Genomic DNA, 23,254 nt, shown 5'->3' on the forward strand with positions numbered 1-23,254 from the left:
TATAATGCTTCCATTGTCAACAAACTCGCACAATGGATCACATCTCTTTAGCATAATTGGGTTATCTCTACAGGGTATCAAAGAGTGTTTCACAATGATAGGCCACTGGATGTCCTTGTTGAGGGATAATTACATCAATAACATAATTAGAGGAATCTGTCTTAATCTCAAATGGCTATTGCAGGTCTAGTAGGGTGAGGTATGGACTAGAGAAAAGGCGGTGTTTCAAATCACTGAATTCCTTTTGTTGTGACTCAGACCAAAAAAAAATTCTTTTGCGCCTTTGTTGGTTACTCAACTTAAGGGCCAAGTGATATAAGAGAACCCCAACACGAATCTTTGGTAGAAGTTAGCAATTTCCAAGAAACTATGAAGCTCAGTTAGAGTCTTCAGGGATAGCCAATCCCAAATGACTTGGATCTTGGCCAGATCCACATGCATATCTTGCTCATAAATAATGTAGCCTAGGTATTGGACCTTGCTCATGTCGAAGGATCATTTTTCCAAGTTAGCACATAGGTTCTTCTGTTGCAGAGTGTGGAGGACCTACTAACTATGCTGCAAGTGTTCTGCCCAACTCTTTTTGAATATGAGGATATCATCCAGATATAGAACCACAAAATAATTGGTGAAATGCCACAAGATATCATCCATTAACCTCATAAAAGTTGCTAGGGAATTCATCAAGCCAAAGGGCATGACCAAGCATTCAAAAATATCCTCCTTGGATTTGAAAGAAATATTCCATACATTAGTTGGTTCTATTGGACATAGTGGTAGTCAAAATTTAAATCAATCTTATTGAAGTACCTGGTCCCCTTAAGCTGGTTAAGAAGTTTGTCAATCCAAGGAATCAGGTACCAGTTCTTGACTATGATTTTGTTAAGGTCTCAATAATCAATGCAGAGTTGCTAGATCTTGTCTTTCTTTTGCATGAGTACACTTAGGCTTCCACAGGGTGAGGAACTTGATTGTATCTACCCTTTTTGGAGTAGCTCTTGGATTTGATAGTTGATTTCCTTATTTTCAAGAAGAGAGCGGTGATAGATTGACCCATTGGGTAGATGTGCACCCATTAGAGAAATTTAGAGGTCTAAAATGAGCCTCCTAAGGAATATTATAAAATAGTAATTGAAATAATACAATAATATTAGATTACATCATCAAATTTTAGAGGGAAAAGAGAAAAAATTACTTTTGCAATTGGTATTTTCAACTTATCTCCCTACGGTTTTACTCAAATTTTGAGTGGGAGAACTCATTGGATGCATAATTTAATTCCTCATCCATGGAGTACCCATGTTGCATACTTTTGATGAACCCCACTACACGAAAAATGAGAAATACATGAAAAAACATGATTGCAATAACACTTTTCATGTATTTCTTATTTTTCATGTAGTATGGTCCATCGAAAGTATGCACCATGGGTACTTCTTGGATGAGGAATTAAATTCCGCATCCAACGAGTTCTCCCACTTGAAATTTGAGTAAAACCACAAGGAGATAAGTTGAAAAAGTAGTTTTTTTTTTAATATTTTTACTTTTTTACTCCAAAAATGGTGAATCATCCCCCATGGTTGACATCATCATCTTGACTTCCATTGGTTATTATAAAGTTGATTTTTCTTGTACATTTTTATTTCGAGGCCCATTTTTTACCTCAAAATTTCTCTAGCGCTGGGTCAGATCAATTAAGTGGTTGACTAGACAATGCAAAGGTACCTCGGGGGGTGAGAAGATGTCTTTATATTCTTCCACGACCTTGTCCACTTGCTTCTAGTGCATGGAGGTGCCCTGTGTGGAGGCAATGGATGTAGCCACAATCTTCTCCTTACTTTGAGAGTGAATGAGGAAGAAGAAAAACTTTCGAGTATGGGAGATGACCTTACTGCATTGCTTAACAGATATCAAAGAAATGGTAGTAGGTGGAGCTATCTTTGGTATCTTGTATAATTGTTTGGAGAAAGTAATAATAAAACTATGAGGTCTAGACTCATATACAACATGGCACTTCCACAAGTATGGTTGGCATATTGTAGTGGTTACAATACCCCCAAAACATTTCATCCTATATATTTTAATTTTTTGCCCCCTTTCACTTTTGAAAGTTTTATGATTGCATTACTTAGACAAACTCTTTAAATTATCACCAAATGAAATCCTAGCATGAATCCTTGTATGGATTTCTTGAGTAATAATTCTTTCACCACAAGAAAACCTACATGATAGATTCTTTAGTAAAGATGGTAATCATGCATCTTGTGAAAATATGCTTGTTCAGGCTCTAGACTCTATTAATAACACTCTATGTGCTTTTGTTGCAACTTGTACTTTTGAGGCTTTTGGTTACTTGGCTGTGAGACTGCTCATGATGTAGTAGAATGCTACTCACCCAACATATTTGATGGAATTAATGCCAGGCGGTGGCTCTGCAACAAGTGTTCATGAAGATAAAGAATCTTCATGGCAACCCTCTCAAATTTGATGAATGCTAGTATATAAAAAGCAAACCAAAATAATCTTGCAAGTATGCACACCCCATTGAAATGTATGATCATTGAGATCATTTATTGAAGGGTGATCAAGTCAATAGGAAAATGGCCTTTACCTATGATATGTTTGTCCTGTAAAATGTAGGCAGTAGGATGCATGTGTTTCCTTCATAGGAAATGAAATCAAACTATAATTTTCCTTTGATATCATCATCCAATAAAGTTAGCATACATGTGTTTCCTTCATAGGCAATGAAATCAAAATAGAATTTTCCATTGATATTATCATCCAAAAAAGTTAGCATGCTTGTCAATTGTTCCCATGGAGATAATTCTAAACATTTTACTTGGTCAAAGTCACCTGATTCAATGTATTGAAGTAATATGCAACTCATTGACACTAATTTACCAAGATTTGATAATATTTTCTCCAGACCAAAATTAATCCATCTAAGGGAGTAGACTCATCTTTCCAAGATAAGCATAAATTGGTAAGATTTGGTCCAGACCCAATTAATCTATTTGAGGTAGTAGACTCATCTTAGGCAAAATTCACAAAGCTGGTAAAAGATTGTAAAACATTTACACCCTATAATACTACTATTCTATATCCCACAAGAGGTGGTAATATGCACTGGTTCAGTGTCTTGACATCTTGTTTCCTTCTTGATTTTTTGGCACCACCATATTCTGTAGATAATGGTAGACATTGATGTAGTTGGTCATTGATTGGATTAATAAACAAACTACCAACAACCTGATGATCTTATGTTGTAGAGAAGGATTGTTCAGAGGTCCAGAACGATGTCTTGATTTCCCTAAATATCTCATATTTCTACTATTGTCCATTGGATGTAAATGTATCTGGTTGATGTGACCTGCTTGAAGGTAGGTAAGAAAACAAAAACATGATGATATATGCATAATTAGAATATATGGCAAAGTGTTGCCATGTTAAGATTTCCATTAAAAGAATGTTCCATGAGGAAAGTGTATTCAAGTTGGGAGAAGTATAAAAGATGAAATGGGATGTTCTCAAGGTGACAAATTCAAAGTGGATGCAGGGAATATGGGATCTGGTTGTTGATGAAGGCATATTCATTAAATGAAACAAAGTAGGGAACTCATGGTGATTTGAGATTCCACTCAGTGGGATTTGTAAGTGTTACACATCCCCTTACATGATATGCTATGATTCACATAATATCTGCATGTGGTTATAAAGAGACTCTTGAGCATAAATGACATGGATGAGGATCCTAAAGTGATTGGTGGCGTGATTAAGTGCATCGATAGTCTCTCCCCTAAAAATAGAGAGGATAACATTGATGAGTTATCATATGGGTCCATCCAGACCATTCAACACATGGAAACTCCTCTGGTCATGGTGTACTAGATCAAATCAACAACAAAACATTGGTCACTATGCCAAAATATTTAAATTGAATTCGCACCTGCACATGAATGGATTATTTATAGTGTTGAGAATATATGCAGTGAAACATAACAATATTGCATCATTCCTTAGACCTCTCATTGCAATAATATCATTGTTTATGTTGTTTGTTTGATGTGGCAATGGGCATGACGAGGCACTGGAATGACTATGCCCACCCAAAAAAATAAAATTGTTCATATCTGAAATAGGAGACATTATCTGAGATGGGTATTGGTCGGAAGAAATGAAATAAAAATTTCTCGTTAACTCTGGAAAAGGTGCTTGATGTTGCAGGAATTAGGTTTTTACAATAAATCGTATGCTCAGGTACCTAGCCTTGCGCAAAAATGGAAACTAAGCACATAATCTGCGATGTGATAATGTAAATTTCCTCCGCGCTACCATCCAAATCAACAGTGCAGTGAGTAGTAGTTTTTGATGTACTCACACAAAAATCCTAAAACACGATGAGAAATGATGTTAGAAACACTCACAAGGGATCCTGTTGTTTTGTGCCCAAATGTAATCTTCGAAATTTTGTTAATTAACAAGGCAATGGTTCCAATTTGAACCCTATGGAAGGAAAATGGTTCTCAGGTTCATCCCTACACTCAAAACATGACTTCTAAGTGAATTTCATCCAACATTTCTTGTTTCCCAAAAACAACATCCTTCTTATACTACCACATCAAGACAAAAGGGACTAGTTCTTCCTAACATCCTATCCAAACAACAAACAATGGCAGAAGCAAAGAATGATGTTGATAAACTTGACTACCCAAGTAAGCCTTCACACAAAGAGAAGCCATATTTATCAAAGGTATTAAAGGGCTTGAAAGAAGCTAATCGACATACTGGACACATACTACTTGAAATATGTATACTATGAGAAAATTGTAGCAACTATGAGCATACATTGTAAAACATGCCACATCTCATGTACACACCTATAAACCCCTTTGAATCTCTTACTACTAATTATATGTGTTATAGAATTGAGATATAGTTGCTAAGGTCACAATCAATTAACAAAGGAGAAATCTTATTCATAGTAAAATGAAGGAAAACTTTCTACAATTCATCCTTTTTGTTGTGACAATAAGATATAATGTTTCAATTTTCTCTCCTAATTGTTGGTTATATGCTTGTAGGGTTGAATCCACTTGGATGGTTGCTGGTTAAATGAATTTTCATGTTGCAATATTAAAGTTCATTGTGTCTTTTGTCATATTACGAATATAATCTTGCCATAATGAAAATAGCAAATGATGAATGTCAGGTAAGAGTATTAAGAATATGAATGTTACTAGAATTTGAATAGCTTATGAGGTAGTTGAATTGTCATGGGGAAGGTGAAGAGTCACCTACCCATTTACATAAATGTATCCTCATATATCTAACCAAAGGGGATTTTAGCACTTGAGTCTTTTAACATTGAGTCTATTAGCACTTAGGTAGCTTTGAGCGCTCTTTCTCTTGGCAGATTTTATGCTGACTTATGGTGAGGCTAGGGGCTTATCTCGGAGATTATATGAGCATCCCACCTTCCACTATTAGATTATTATGGACCTACATTACATGTATTTTTAATCACAACACTATTAATGAGAATTTCTTTACTCTTGGCATACATTATCGTGCATTCCTTTGATGGTTGTAAAGGCTATCTGATAATCCTATTATGTTTGCATGTATGCTTTCACATGGGTTGTAAGTTAATGAACTAATTCATGGCTTATTTCTCATATGTTTGTTAGAATATTTTCTCTTTCATTCCATGCTAACACTAGCAACCAGTTATGAACTAATTTGCAATTAGCTTCTAGTATTTTTTTACTCTTATATGTCTCAGATGGTTTTAGTTAACTAAACCCTCTTGAGATGTGCCTCTTGTTATTGATGTGCTTGATGCTGTGGGGTATGCGACATTGTTGGATGACACGAAGATATCGTCCTTAGTGGAGCCACCCGATGGTGTATGGCTACTAGTGTGGTGTTTTCAACAGGTCCAACTGCTTGACAACTTCTGTTAACATGACGTTATTTTGACTTTTTCTATTGACAATGAAATACAATGGATTATCTTTAACCCACATTTGTGAGAAAGAGGTGCTCACCCCTCTGCATCTTCGGGCTCACTTTGTTGGACCTTGGTGGTGGAAACAATGGCACTAGGTTCTGCATCAATATTTTACTTCCCCTTGTCTAGGTCAGATTTAGATTTAGAACCTGCATCTGACTCTGAGGCTTTTAGCTCAAGCACCAATGAATTCCTTGCACGAAATTAATTAGTGTTATGAGAGGGGCTCTTATGGAACTCACACCAGCTTCTCATGACTTTCTTAGACTTCCCATTACCATTCTTTGTTGACGGCTTAGATCGGTTGTCCTAGGGTGGTCCACCCTACCTCTACCCTTTTTTATGTGATTTGGGGATTACCTTTCCCTACTTTTGTTGTAAGGGATTTTCATATCCAAACTCTCGCTTCTCCTATTTAAATTTTTGTTCAATTTTGACAGCATCTCAGTATGTCACACTTGGTAAGGAGATGTCTAGAAAATCCATTTTTGTTTGAATGTTTCTGTGCAGATAACCACGATACTTGAGCACTAGCTCTCACTCAGATTATTTGATACCCAACGTGGTGTGTAAGGTAAGGACACTATTTGTGAACTTTGGCACTATTTGGTCCCTCTACTGCCATAGTGTGGTCCATCTCATGTATTGGTCTTTGCAACTTCCAATAGGGTAATATTGTTCTTTAATAACATCCATAAAAGAGACCCAAGTGGGTGTGACTATAAACAATGTAGATTCCTCCGTGGCCCTTTTCTCATGGTAAGTATCCCAAGAATCCCTAACATGGGGGGAACCCTTAAGGAGTGAAAAGGTAATATTCTCTATCGATAAAATTATGGACCAAAAAGTACCCTTATAGCAGATTTAACCATTTTTCTAGAGCATCTATATCTACCTAGCCTTCAAATATATGAATATCAAAATTAACTTGTATCTAGGAGGGGGGAACACCTCCAAAGTGGCCACTTGATGAAGATGCATCACCTATTGGCATTCACTAAAATATCTAGGAAAAAATATCCATCATCTTGTTCCTTTGTTGCACAAGGGTTTCCTTTAGCAATAGTTTAATAGGATCTCCTACTCGTTCACCTTTATTTTCTTCCGCCATGGGAGTTCATTAGGGTCAGTGAGGATGATCTTACAAGGGTTCAAATAATTCGAGTCCCAACTCCTTATACTCCGACCTCATTGGGGACATGCACTAGAAAACATATAAAAAGAAAACCGCTATGATACCAATGATCTAGATTTGTGAATGGAACGAAATGCAAATACAAATATATAACCAAAACACAGAGATACGATGAAGCTTGACTTCTATTAATAAATGGAAGGTACTAGAATTGTAAAAATGCAAAATGAAATAAACTAGCTTGAATGGTGGTAGCTTATCTTTGAGAAGAGATGTGACGGTTATGCACCTTCACTCGAGTAAGTTACAATGAGGTCAAAAGACCCTTTTTAACATTAGAGGAAATGACATAACCCTAAACATCCAAAAACCTAACCCTATGAGATGAAACGCCAAAAGGCTTGTGGGTCCCAATGGGGTTAGTTAGTATATCAAATTCCTAAGGTCATAGCTTTTGCATATAATATTTTTTTGACATGCTTGGTATCCCATTGGAAAAGTCTAGCTGATAATTACACATTTTGTATGGATCTATGATTCCAAGGCTCTTCCTACAATTATAGCCTGGCTCCTTGTGTCCCTGGAGGCTCGCTCCTGATACTAAGTTGCCTCTCTGTGAATGTGTGCTTGCTGACAAGGCATATCCAAAGGCCAAACATGGATATGAAAGAGAACTTTTGGAAAGGTGAGTGGATAAGAAATGATATTAATGGGGAGTGCCACGAAAGGAGGAGAAGGGTCCGGGTAATATAAAGATAGATGAAACCATAATTCATAGGATGGGAAGATAGTTAACTTGCCACATAAAAGTAGCAAGAGCATGAGGGAGGACATGGAGGAAAATGTCGAGCCTACCAAGGAAGATGGCAATAGGAATTGAAAACCCATGAGTGATAGACTAGGGGAAGAATACAAAAATCCAAGAGTATATTGGTAGGAATACAAAGCTTCAAGAGTGAACTGGGAGGAATAGGAGGGAGATTGGAAAAAATGTAGGAAATTATAAATTTAATACCATAAAAAGAAAACAAGCTAAGAGAAGAGTGAGAAATAGAGAAAATCAAGGTGAATTCCGCTACAGGAGCCCAACACCCATTAGGGCTATTTTCTAACATGCAATAGAAACCCTTATCATGAGCCATAACATGTGCACCAACATGCCCACTAGATTTATTTTAAAAGGGAAATAACACACCTATGCCAATAATCCATGAGGTCAATAGGAAAGTTCCACTGGAACTCCATATGAGGGGGGAGATTGGCTATTTGTGGAACCGATAGATAGAACCAAAATTGGAGAAACAGGGTTTGGCTTAATCTCACAGAAGTGGGCTGACCAAAACCCCTAGTTCGTGCTAACCAGGGTCGAAGTCAGAGTTTCAGGCAAGGGGAACATATATCTCATCCCTTAAAATGATAGTATTAACACCAAGAGGAGGTCCATGGGTCAAATTGAATTTAAACCAATCACCACATGAGAAGAGACGCGACAGTCCTCGTAGGCAGTGGCACTTCAATGATGTGATAATGCATGGGCTTGGGATCAGTGAACCTATGTCTAGCTCACCTCAAGCGGGATCTCAAACGCATGGTTATCATAAAAACTTATTATTGGGGTGTGCTACCACGTCCCTTGGCCACTTGGCCAAGTGGGTCGGTGGTAGCACCCCACCCCCCTTTTGTATTAAAAGCACCCCATCCGAGAGTTATCATATAATTTTATTGTTATTATTAGCCCAAAACATTAGTATTTGGTATTCATTATGTCAATATTTACTTAAGTGGATTAGTTATCAGGGAGTTATTATTTTTTCCAAGTGGGGCAGTGGAAGCATCCCACCCCACTTTTGCATTAAAACCAGCCCATCCGAGAGTTATCATATAAGTTTATTGTTATTATTACCCCACATTTAAAAACATTAATGTTTTCTTCATCATGATTAAGTCTCATGAATTCAAAGAAAAAAATAACACTTCTAGGTAGACTTTTTATTCATAACAACAACTCTATTAAGAATAAAGCATCAACACCATCATTTGTTTCTATGTGGTTATCACATACAAGTTTGTATAATAAGGATGTATATATGTTTTATTTGATTATCTCAAATTTTTTTATGAATAAGAACAACATTAATATTGAAAATTTAATATTTACAGGCATATGAATTGACTAGTAAAAACATTCGGTTAAGCCATCTAAATAAAAAAGTTGATGCTATATATTACAAGGACTCAATAGATTAGGTTGCTCAGTTTTCAGTATAGCCATGATAAAAAAATTATTAGTATTTCATTTTTATCATATATGTGCTCAAATATTTAATAATAATTTATCACTGTTATATATTGTGGAGATCGTGTCTCTAATATCCCTATTAAAAATTTATGACTTCATCCTTCTCAATGGGGACCCTCATTTTGTAATATTCCTCAAGATGATATATAATACCTTTATATGGATAAAATTATCCAAATCACCCACCTTTATATGGAGAAAATTATCCAAATCACCCACCAATGTGATGTATGAGGTGAGATGTTAAATAAATCTTTAGGGTGCTTATTTTAGATCTTGGGTTGTGTGAGATTGTTCATAACATGAAGGAATGGAAAAATTCTACCACAAAATAAGTATGAAACCATTATGATTCAGTAAAAATTCTAATGTTCATCAATATATATTTTATACAATTGTCCCTAATCCCATGAGGTTAGTTTATGATATATAAGAAAAACCTATAACTTAGGTTTTTTATTGATCTTACAAAAATTATTTCTAGAGCTACCTCAATCTAATCCTTAATAATCCTTTATCAAGTCCCAAGCACTAAAATACTTGAGAGTAATTTTTTTGACCTATTAGAACTAGGACATGTAGCATTCCCAAAATAGTAAAAAATATTCTAGATAACAAACACCATTTTTTTGGAAGTGTGATGTTAAGGAAGATTATTTAGTCCTTCCCTTACCTTCTTAATTGGAAACCTATGCTTGTCATCAAGAATTGTGTCTAGAGTAACTAAACCTAATCACTAATAGTCCATCATCAAGTTCCAAGTATTCAAATGCTTGAGAGTCATTTTTTTGGCCTATTGGAGCTAAGAGATCTAGTGTTCCCACAATAGTAAGAAATATTATACATAACAAGCACCATTTTGTTTGGAAGTGTGATGTTAGGGAAGTTTATTTAGGCCTTCCCTTACCTTTTTAATTGGAACCCTCTACTAGTCATCATTTAAAAATCCACTTTGGTACATGACCATGTTGTAAATCACTATATTGAATTGGATAACTTTTCCCCTTTTATTGTGATAATTATATAATTACCCTTATAGAGTCTTAGGATGTGGTTTTATGATGTCATCCATGGCCATTCATAGGGATGGTTCTCATTCATGGCTATTCCTAGGGGTGGTATTGAAGTTATCTTGATGCCATATTATGGATACTAATACTCATGTAGATTATTTGAGGATTGTATCATATAAACCTAACATATTTACATGTAATTGATTCTACATGGTGACCAACTCAAAGATCACCTTATATAGATAGATGTACACATAACATGAAAATATTGCAATATTCATTAATAGCTCTAGTGAAGAGGATTTGTTAAAAATTGTGCATTTATGGCAGTTGAATACGATAAAGAATATTTTATGTAAAATATTTTTATAAACATATATCCGTGTTGTCAGTAAATGTAATTAGAATCTGAAAATGAATTCTTTTTCATTTTTTATGGGGACTATATATCCCTATGATTTAAATGGATAGGAAAATGGTATTCCCATTGATATCCTTATGAGAATAAAGATAATGTTGAAGCCATAGTTCATTAAGATGACATGTAATATCATATTTTAAAATTATACTTTTTCATTGTTAAATTTTAGGGCTAGTTTGTTCTATGCTGTAGATAATTGCAATTTTAAACTTTTTCACCTTTTTCACATTATATTCACCCCATGAAATCATATCATCATTAGCAATTATGTATAGAGAACAATAACATCAATAAAACCAATGAAACAAAAAAGAACAATAGACGAAAAGCATACACAATAGAGACATCATGATTTAGGTCAGAGACCAGGGAAAAAGACCACAAGGGGGAAAATCCAACCAAATTCTTCTTCTCAAATATTCATCAAATGTTCAGCGAAGATACAAAGTACAAGAAACATCTTACAACATCTACTACATTAATCCTACTAGGACAATCCAATGGCAGGTAGGCCTACAAATCACATTGTCATGGGTGTTAATTTGGCAGTTCAGTGACAAATTCCAACCATGGGACTAGATTCCTCTTTTTGAGAGGACCAATTTTGACTATTGAACCGCTCAATTTGGACAAGGGAAAGTGTATGTTTGAATTAAAGCCCACATGTGCACAAAAGGTCAGGTTGGCCCAAAAGAGAAATTGGACACCCATGATGGTTATAAATACAAGTCAAGTGATCCTCATTTGGAGATCATCATCATGATCATTCTTCTTTATTTGGGTTTGTCTTAAACAAGTTTGAGGTTGGGTCGCAAAGATTGGTTCGTATAGGTCTGAGATTGCAGGGTCCAAAGCTCTCATGTGTATTTAGGGTTTTGGTTTCCAGCCACAAGCATGCTTTAGGAAAATTTTGGTCGCATTCACAGGTACACAGGTTCATGCGTGTGGTTGGAGGGATTTAGTCACACACACATCACTCTTTGCATGCAGTTGGAAGCCATGGTTTGAATTTTATAGTTGACCAAAGATTTTGTCAGTTGATCGCAGAGTTTGGCAGTTGACCACAAACAATGACAATTAACTGCAGGCTTCTAAATCAAGGTTTTGATTATTAACATTGTTGGGTTCATCTCATGGATGATGTTTAGTTGATTTCGTTGGATAGGATTATGGTTGAAGATATGGATCATTGTACTCTCTTTTGCTGAATCATTCAATGACAATCTAATAAGAAGAAGAATTTGAAAGAGTTTTCCCTGTAGTGGGTTTTTCCCTAGTCTCTGATGAATCTTGGTGTCTCTATGTGGGAATGATTTTATTCTATTGTTCCTTTATGTTCCGCTGCATTGATGATGATATTTTTAGCTCTATATAATTGCATATGTTACTGAATAATGTTATGATGTTGTGAGGTGAATTCAATATGTAAATGATGAAATGCAATTATCTAAAGCCATAAGAAAATTGCAATGAAGAACAATATAGCCCTAAGAAAATTTAACATGGTATCAGAGTTGGGCTGAAGAAAATTCACTGACATCACCCTAATAAGACACCTTTCATGGAAGCAAGAGAATATGGAGGAGACCTAAAAGAATACTAGGGTTTGAAGGAAACCCTAGGCAATCTGGTTATTAGGGTTTGATGGATATTATGAGGTTAGGGTTTGGAAGAAACCCTTGATTATGACAAATATTTGAGATATGAAATTTAGAAACCTTAGCATCATCAATGTGAAGATGTTCAAGCTTTTGTGATAGATTTTGTTATCTCAAAATCAACCCCTGAAAGGCTGCTGATTAGGTAGACCTTGAGTAACTGTTTCAAACCTACTTTTGGCTTAGGCTTAGCCTCCCCAACTTGAGAGGGCTCTCTCACAATGATTAAAGATTTTGATAATGAATAAGATGGCTAACTCTATGAAACAAATGAAGAAGTGTAAATGGTGGAAACACAATTAGAAAATATCCATTGGGCTTATGGAGTCAAAATTGTTTCAGTATAACAATAATGTTAGCCTTACATAGAAGTCAGGGCATCCAGAATTCAACACATTTAGAATACACCAGGAACATATAGGATAACACAGTTTATAAATGTATGAAGGAAATTAGAGCACAATCAGTGATTTCTAAGTAATCACGCATTCATACAACTACAAATACTGAGAAGAGGACATTACAAGACATTCTGAACATTGAATTCCTTCTGATTCCTGAGAAGCAAAGCCAAATATTGTATTACTAAAACGGAGTCTTGCACAAAGCACAATATACCAGTTTCTATGAAATTTTCCAACCCTTTGTACATCAGATTTTCTGCTATATATAGAGCTCTTTACATAACTGAGATTCCTCCTCTAGCATGAGGGGAACTCGAATTCTTCCTATTATGACGCCTATTGACACTTTAAACTAACTACTAAATGCAACTAAATGCTAACTAGAAGTTCTAGAGACCTAAAACAATTAAGAGTATAACTCCACATCATGTTCATAATAGCATTTATTACAATCCAAACTCATTCTCTGACAAATGGCCTTCTTCAGTTTAGCTTTGGTGGAGGTTTGAAATTTCTTGCTGGCCCTTGATGCCTCATCCATTTACTGCTCCTGGAAACTAGGAAACTACCCCTATTTTTCTGCTTTTGGTCTCCACAAGGATCTTCGAAATCAATTATCCCTGTTGTTCTTCTTTAATTACACAAAATGTATTGGACTGCCATGTTTTTCATGCACTGTAGACCTTTCCCATATACATGTGTGAAGACAAAACCTCTTTAATGCTACTTGAAATATCATGAACAATACTAGCTGTGATCATAAATAACTTAGAGTTCATATATATCTTTCCTCTACTTGTTTTTCCCTTGCTGGATGCTTGCACTTTGTAAATGATCCTTTTCAGAAATTCCCTTTCAAAAAGATTTCCCCTTTTTCACTCAAAATTGGTCAACTGAATTATAACATGCAGCTATAGCAGTTTCGTAGCGCGCTACGAAACTGCTGTGCATTAGGCATCATCTACAGCAGTTTCGTAGCGCGCTACAAAACTGTTGTGTAATTACAAAAACACAGTTTAAGGCTGAAACTTGACTTTCTTGAGGCTTCCTTTTCTTGAAAATGGCTTTTCTAACTTGTCATGAAGTTGTTCAAAACTGAATAGATAGGCACCATTCTTCAAGGTAAACTTAAAAAAGGTAATCTATCAAAATTTGGGACTTAGCCTTACTTGCTATGGGATTTCCTTTAGCTAAGGATGTCCTTCACACTGGCTTAGTTGTATCTTCAAATCTTCGATTTGCCTCTTCATAATTCTAATCCCAGCTCTCAGTTTTGTATTGACTTTCCTGATGTATTTTGCTTCCTTTATGGCAGGTACTGACCAGGTGTAGTATTGAGCATGACAGTTGACCACTTCGGGTATTGAAATAGTTTTGTCTTCCCACAGAGCCTCCATTTTATTAAAATAAGCTTCCTTGATTGCATGTTTCCTTGAGGTTTTTCTTAATTTGGCAATTTCAAGATTTGCTAACTTCAATTTCTTTTTCAACTCTTCAACACTACATTCCTCTTGAGAGATAACTGCCTTACCTCTATCGTTTTTATGCAGCTGAGATGATGTTTCTGATGAAGTCACAGGTCCTTCATGAGATTTTGCTACCTCCTCTGTTTCACTTGCTTCTGGCAGCTCCTCTTGTACCTCTTTTGAATGCTTCGTCACAGGCCTTCTTGGCTTAAAGACAAATTTAGAAACCTGATCATCAAATTTGAGCTTCTTAGAGGCTTTGGCCCTTTGGGTTTTGACTTTACCTGATTCTATTAAGTCTGCTTGAACCAAAGGAGATTCTTCAATATCAATAGCTTGAAGAAAGTCATTCAGACTTCCCTTTGAAACCGGGCTTTCCTCAGTAACCACTGTCTTGCCTTTTTCTTTAGCTAACTGGCTCCTGGTTATTCTTCTCTGGACTGCTTCACCTGTAGATTGCTCATGTACACCCTCTTTGATCTGAGCTTTCTCTTTCTGTGACTGTTGGGGTGTGTCTTGGATTACTAGTGGTCTTGTGGGCTCCTTTACTTGTTTCCTAGCCTTCAATTTCACAAATCTCCTCGATCTTGTTTCTGCACGATGACTAACTGCTGGTGGAGAACTCTTCGTAGCCTGAGGACTGAGACCAGTTTCATTCTTGAAGCCAGACATAAACATGAACATGGACCATTCCCTATCTATTTTCTGGAGCTCATGAAAAACGATCAATTTGACTAAGCCATGATGAAACAACGAGGTTTCACAGGCTTCCTTCTTCAACTGAACCTTGTCACACATTTTGCCTAGGCTACGAAACAAATAGAAAGGCAAATCAAGAGATATCTTTCCAGTGAAATGAAGCAGAAGCTTGAAGTGGTAGGAATACACCTTATGATACCTTCCTTCGCAGGTGAAGTACCTCTGTATGCAGGTAAGTAAATTAGCATATGAATCTTTGACAAAACTCCTGGGCACTGACTTGTTTAAGTCTGAATCAATGAACTCCGGTTTCAGAAATTCCTTGCAGGGGGTCATATCAAACTTGAAATTTTTAAACCATCTTTCCTGTCCCCTTGGAATCTCGGTGACTGTAGATATAACCTCTGGAGAGATTGGCAATTCAAGCACCCCAACTTTCGAATTCAGTCCTGTGAAATTTAAAGCAAATTCCCTGGTGACTTGCATATGGCCTCCTTGAAGTTTTTCGCAAAACCTCCAACAACCAACCTGTTTGAAGGCTTGTTCAACTTCATTATTCTTTAGGATGATATCTAAACCCTCAGGTTCATTCCTTAGACATCTTCCTGACCTATGATCTTTTCTTTCTGCAGACCCCTCCATGAAATTCCAACAAAATGAAACTTTGAAAAAACTTGCACTGTCTCAATCTCGATCCCTGCCTCACTTGAAAGATGCCTTGCTTGAAAGCTGCCTCGCTTGATCTTCAAGGAATTCTAATTGAACGCTTGCCAATTTGCTCCTCATGCATGAACCCAAACATAATTATGATTGTGATTACTTGGCTTCTTTTTGAAACTTGCAACCTGAGCGTACCAAGACATTTAACGACCCTAATGATGAGGATAAGCGGTTGAATGTGATAGGCAAAGTGTATGGACTGACAACTGATGATGTAAAGATAACGGATTTTGATAGATTTGACAGCTGGATGAGATTTGCTATGGATCTGCACGAATCCCCGATTTCGTAGCGCAGCTAGTGCAAATTCTGGGTTTTGCGCTATGAAAACACCTAGACTGGGTTTTGTGCTACGAAAACTCCTAGACAGTTTCGTAGCGCATAAGAACCTTGAAACAAGTTTCGACATATGGAGTTTATGTGTGATATGAGACCAATGATAGACAAGTACAGAGAATTGACCCCTTTTGACCATACCAACAAGACTCTATTCAAAATCTTAGACTCTAAAACAACATGGAAAAACCAGACCAAGGCTGACACCAATCTTTTGAAAAAAAACTGATGCTCAGAATTTGAAATTTTTCTTAAGTGATAATAGATTTTATGTAGCCCTAGATGGGATAGTCTCAATTAGGCCTCGATTATTGATTAAGTCTATGGATATATTGAAGGAAACAATGTTATATGGACAATGGAAAATCATGACTCTTAAAGGTTGGTTCAAGAGGAAGATGATCACCTCTCATTAAAGATAAGTATGTTTTCGATTTATGTTACTTATTTATGTCTTTACCTTTTGTTTAAATTTATTGATTTGATCATTGATTATACTTCCTGCATGTATATTTGAGTATATGGATACTTCTAACCTTTTGATGAGATGTAATAAGTGGATCATTCTTGAGGATCATATAAGGTACAGGAAAAGATAGCTAGTGCAGGAAGAGAAGAGCTACAGTTTCCCATGACAAGTAAGTGATACAAAGTACATAGGTATCTGAATGTTATAAGTTATGTATAGTATATTGTTTCAAGTGTAATATTGGATGGCACAATAAGCCCTAAGGTATGATTTCACGTTCACAAATGGCTCATATATGCATATGAAGGTAAGTCTTATTTATGATACATCTGATATATATTGATGCTCCTGATATTTGGCAAGTATCTTACATTTGAGACATGATGGATTTCTTGATTTTATAAAGTAGGCTAGATACAATGATTTTTGATATATGGTGACTTGATACTATTGTTAATGCTTGTGATAAGCATGATAATATAAGTGTAACAATAATATTGACATTCATGATCATTTTGTTGACCTTGAGTAGGTTTTGATAATCTTAGTAAATTGGACAATGTGATAAACCCAGATGTCTTGACTTGATGGTTGAATACTATGATAAATAAGTGATGTTGTGATCATGATTCTTGAAGTATACTCCTATCAGCTATTCTAATTATTTGACACTAACCATTGATGAAAGTATCATGTCATGTTCATATGTGATGACGAAATAGTTGGTGCTAAGATGTTAAGACCATGATGAATAGAACCTAATATAGTTTGATTTCATGATCTAATAGTTCTACTGATGCATGACAATATTATGATAAATAGGTTGATGTTTTGAATGATGATGACTGAAGTGGCTTCCCATTTAGAGGGAGAAACTCTCCATAAGATCCCTACACCTATTATCATTTGCATTAAATGTATAGATGATTATTTATTATTGAAGTAAGCATTATGAGACTTTTGAGGTCTAAAATGGGCCTCCTACAAAAAATGTACAACCAAAATAAAATTTATAAGAACCAATAGGATTCAAGATGATGATGTCAACCATGGGAGATGATTCACCATTTTTGGAGTAAAAAAGTAAAAAGATTAAAAAATAATAAAATAATAAAACTACTTTTTCAACTTGTGCTTTCAACTTATCTCCTTAATATTTTACTAAAATTTCAAGTGAGAGTACTCGTTGGATGCAAAATTTAATTCCTCATCCAAAGAGTACCCATGTTGCATACTTTCAATGGACCCTGCTACACGAAAAAGCGTGATCGCAATCATGTTTTTCATGTTTTTCTCCATTTTCATTTAGTAGGGTCCATCGAAAGTATGCAACATGGGTACTCCTTGGATGAGGAATCAAATTGTGCATCCAACGAGGTTCCTACTTGAAATTTGAGTAAACCCACAGGGAGATAAGTTGAAAATATGAGTTGAAAAAATAGTTTTTTCTTTTTTCCCTCTAAAATTTGATGACGTAATCTAATATTATTTTTTTATTTCCACTATTATTTTATAATTTCCTTAGGAGGCCAATTTTAGACCTCAAAATTTCCCTAATGATTTTTGGACATGAATAGACAAATATATGATATTGTTAGTCTGCAAATAGTTTTGGTCTGAGAAGAGAAGGTTTCTCTGAGTCTAAGCCCCAACCGCTAGGAGAGAGGCTTAAGAGTGCAGTTATAGGTCTCCCAACTTCACGGAAGAAGGCCTATGGGTGCGGTTGTGCCTGTAGGTCACAAAAACTGAAGCCTTATGCATGAGATTAGAAGTGCACTAGGAGTATGATAGTCCTACATATATGGAGCCGAAAATAGAAAGTCCTATGAGTAGGGAAGTTTGAATGTGTGACTTACCAGAGAGAATGTGAATGTTTTAACTAAACTTGTGTTTGTAGGGGACCATAATATTTATATTAGTATGCAATTTTGATTTGATCATTTGAGCTAATGTATGACAATATTTGGTTTTAGTTGCAAGGGTTTAACAAGATTTGGCTTATTGGTTTAATATAGATGAGAAATATTGGACTTTTGACATGATGCTTGATAGTTCATAGATATTCTTTCGCTTATGGATTGATTGAACTCACAATGATAGCAAATTAGGGTTTTGACTTGATAACTGGTGATTTTCCTTGATGACAATGCTATGCAGGCATAATGAATTTCAGTGACTACTATTGGTATTAAATAGAGACTATATATTGGCATCATTAGCTTTGACACATTGTTGAAGTATAAACATTTGTGATTCAATATGAAATGATCTCACAATGAACACATGAAACTTATATAACTTATCCTTGATGTATAATAAAAAAAATTCATATTATGACTATGTGGATGGCCTGATGTAGTTTTATATTACTTAATAACAATTTGTTGACATGAAAATAGATGAGGCCATAAATTGGTATTTGGATGTGAGCTCTACCTATCACCTGGTCCGAAGAATGTGTCACAATGATATTGGAAGAAGCTTTTATGACTTTGATATTAGCTTTGATTTGACATCTAAGGCTTGATAAGCTGACTTAGTTGATTTGATTGTACACTATTGATTCACGTGAGGCTGATTATATTGGTTTGATTAGTATAATGTTTGCAGATAACATTGTATGTTTTGAAGCAAGCTTCCTGAGCCTAGTATGTTCGCATTAATAGTTACCCGGTGAAGCTACGAAGATGTGCCGATCCAAACCTCTAATTCAAAGTGGTCCAAGGTATGCCTTTGATTTTGGTTTTATATACTGATGGTGTATTCTTAATAGGGAATGAGTCTCTAATGATCAAAAGGGAGTTGGCCTCTGAAGTTCAAAATGAAGAATCTTGGTATGATGAATTACTTTCTGAAGTTTGGAAAATAATATATATATATATATATCATGAAGCTATTGAAGAGTTTTTGGAAAGTGGAAATGCAAATCCTTGGACAATCTAATCAAATTTCAAGAAGTTATGCACAAATATTGCTGGACCTGCCTTGGAAACCTGATAATTGGTTAAGACAATGGTGTTCCTTATGTTAGGTTCCTATAATAATAGGGTTCATAATTTTGAATTGACCATGCATATCTTGTAATATTGTACATACCTTTGCTTTCTGCAAATGATTTCCAATATTTAAAAAATGAAAAGAGGGTATGTCCTTAAAGAAAAATCAAAGGGAAAAAAGAAACAAAGATAAAAAAAGAATATTAAATATGAACGCCACAAAAAAGAGATAAAAAAAAAGATCATGAAAGTGTGCACATTCAAATGCTACTACGCTTAGTTTACTTCTTGCAAATAAGATTGTGTGCAGCTTGTCAAAATGCCACAATCCATGATAATCAAACCGTTTAATCTTGATTCATTCATGTTTTAAATTTCACGTTGATAGATAGTGAATAAAGATATGCCTAAACCATCTAATCTTAGTAGATCATTAGCTAGGTAGAGAATAAATGTGCTCATCAGTTTAATATGGGCCGTTGGACGTTATAAGATTAGAATTAGATAGTTTGCTTATAAAAGAAAAATAAGAGGGCCGACAAGCTCAAATGGACCCAATAAATGAAGAAAAAATTTAGGGTAAATGATGGGTAGGCAGAAGTAGTTTTCACAAAGCATGGAGACCATCAATTGGCTCATTTCATATCACTAAATTCCTTCCAAACTTATTTTCCCTTGAAAAATCACCCCTACCCTTTCATTTTACTTCCCCCCCTTATTAGTTCTCATTTCCTTAAAACCCACTAAAACCCCTTATCGTAAGTTTGAATAATGTATCAGGCCCCATTCAATAAACCCTCCCTGATACCCTTTTTAAATTAACCCTTACATTATTAATACAATAATCCTGTTTTATATATTTAAACCGCCCCCCCTCCCCCTCCCCCCCCCCAACTTTATAAATCTCGACCCTCACTAAACCTTTGAAATATATTTAAACCACTGCATTATTTATCCCCGGGCCCTGCCAACCACACCCTGACTCAGCCCTTGCAACTTCGCCACGCGATAACCCTCCGATCTCCCACCTCCAGATCCGACAACCCATATCCATATCGCGCGCTCCCACCGTCCGACAGTTAAAATCCCAAAAGCACGTGAGATTCATGGTTTTTCCCCACGTTATATCGCATGCTCTAAAAAAATACTGCCCTCCACTCAAAAGCAGTGTGATATGCAACAAAACCACCTCCTGTTCCACGACAACCCCCTCAGAAGACCGGCCTCCAACTGTCTCCTCCTCCGACTGCTTCACTGTGTATCCCCAGAAGCCCTATCATCCATTGTTGTGCGGTAAACCATCTAATTGCACCTGCATAATGTGAAAAATCATAGAGTTTTTACAATATGAAATTCTGCCATTCCCTTCCCCCTGTTTAAAATGAATAAATGAAAAGCCTTTTCCAAACAGAATTGAGCCATCCATAGTCCGGACTTCTTCCACAAACATCTCAGTTCAATAAAGCCATTGATTGCCTTCCTCGTAGCCCTATGCTTTATTAATGATTGTTTTATTGTGCAGGTGATTAGCAGAACATGAGCTTGGAAAAACAGTTTTGATACTAGTTCCAAAACCTATTTACTCCAAGATTCACAAGGAAATGTATTCAAACACTTTATTCAGATGGAAAAGACAATTATCACAAAGCAAGAAGAAATCATTTACACAAAGGCAGTAATGGTTAAAACAGAGATAAATCCCATAAAGAAAAAAAGAAAAATATATATGTAGAATCCATCTTTTTACCCCTTACTTCACAAAACCCTACTAATATAAAGTTTTGGACTTTATATTAATTTCTCCCCACAAGCCTATACTACCTCTTCCCCTTGCAAAGTCAACCAATAGCCCACCTCGCATTGAGAATTAAACCCCCTTAATTTTTATTTGCCTCGAGCTGCGTAAAAACAAATGATGGTTAAAATTCCATATCACGGGCTCAGCTCATCCAACACTTAACACTCAAAAAGTATGCGAGATTAGTGGTTTTCCCAGCCCATCTTTTTACTACGAGGTGGCCCCATGTTATATGAAAAAATACCACCTACCACTCAAAAGCGGTGCAATAAACCATTAACTGTTTTGGTTTTAAATCTTATAAATGTTACGAGAATATAGGGTGGATTAAGTGTAATATTTTAGAGCTACGGGTGAAACCATACTTGAGGTAAAATTACATAGCTACAGGAAATATGAGACTAAGGTTGTGGAATGAGATTCAAAGGTGACTAAGGTTGTGGAATGAGATTCAAAGGTAAAATCGTTTTACAGCAACACATGAAATAAAATTCAGGGATGCCATGAATTTATCAGAGAAAATAAAAGGGAAAATTTCACATGAAAAAATAAAATTGAGGGATGCCATGAATATATCAGAGAAAATAAAAGGGAAAATTTCACATGAAATTAATGTATAGGTGAGCAAAGATAACATTCATGTAAATGCATTTCACAATAGAAGATTAAGGTGAAATCAATTTACAGGCATGGTGAAATCAATTTACAGGTGTAAAAACATGTTGTAGGTAAAAGTAAAAGAGTAAAGTGAGAATACTCTTCCAACCATACAAATCAACACATGGTTTTGGAAAACCATCCAGGTATTCTACAAGGGTAAAATGAATTTAAATACAGATAAAATGAATTTACAGAGGAATGAGTAATAGGAACAAAACTACACATGGTTTTGTGAATTCATGGAAGGAGAAAAAAAACCACAAATTGGAAACAACACATGGTTTTGTAGAAATTTAATTATAAATTTCATTTAAAATATTTTGGAAATATTATTCAAATATATATATTATTATATATTTTCCAAAATATTTTGTGACACTAATGGATGATAAAACAACAGGGCAGTCACAGGATCAACCATCAGTGAGGGAAGTCTCAGATTATCAAGTCAGAGGATCAACAAGCAATTGAGTGAATTACTAAGAAAAAGAGAGATACATCTGCATCTGCTAGTTCATCTGCCAGCACAACCACAAATTTGGGTCCACATCTACCTGCTTCCACTTCCACATCAACAACATTTGCACAACACATTCCACTAGAACTATTAATCTGCATTAGTTAGAGCTTTTTAGTTCATTATAGTCTAAAAATGCCATGTCTGTTAGAGACAACATTTATTGTAAATAGTTTGTAAATTTTGTATAAATACTTCTGTTTTTGAAGTATTAAAGGGTGGATTTCTATACATTTGTAGAGTTATTTTGATCATAAACCTAAGGGTTATTGTACCAGTTTTTCAAGTCAGAAGACTGGACCAAGTAATAAGAGATTTCATTATAGGATTCATGTGTTGAGCTATTACAATGAAGTATTTTGTTTGTCAAATTTTTTATTTTCTTATGTTTGTCACAAACTTGAATGTCATCTAAAGTCGAATGATTTAACTAGAAATTTATCTCAAAATTTGTTTAAGTACACTCTATTTTGTATGGTTGATAATTTACATGTTTTCTTTTGATATCCGGATTTGAGAATCCTTAATTGCTCTCCCATCCTAGTTGACCTCTTTCAATTTCTTTATAATCCAGCCTAAGGAACCCTTAATTTCTCTTTGGATTTGATTGAAAACCATTTCACCATCCAGCCTTGAGATTTGGAGTAACT

Source organism: Pinus tabuliformis, chromosome 5_2 (assembly GCF_031772625.1).
Source record: "Pinus tabuliformis cultivar Carrire ecotype Pingquan chromosome 5_2, CPIR1, whole genome shotgun sequence".
In the NCBI taxonomy this organism is placed as follows: domain Eukaryota; kingdom Viridiplantae; phylum Streptophyta; class Pinopsida; order Pinales; family Pinaceae; genus Pinus; species Pinus tabuliformis.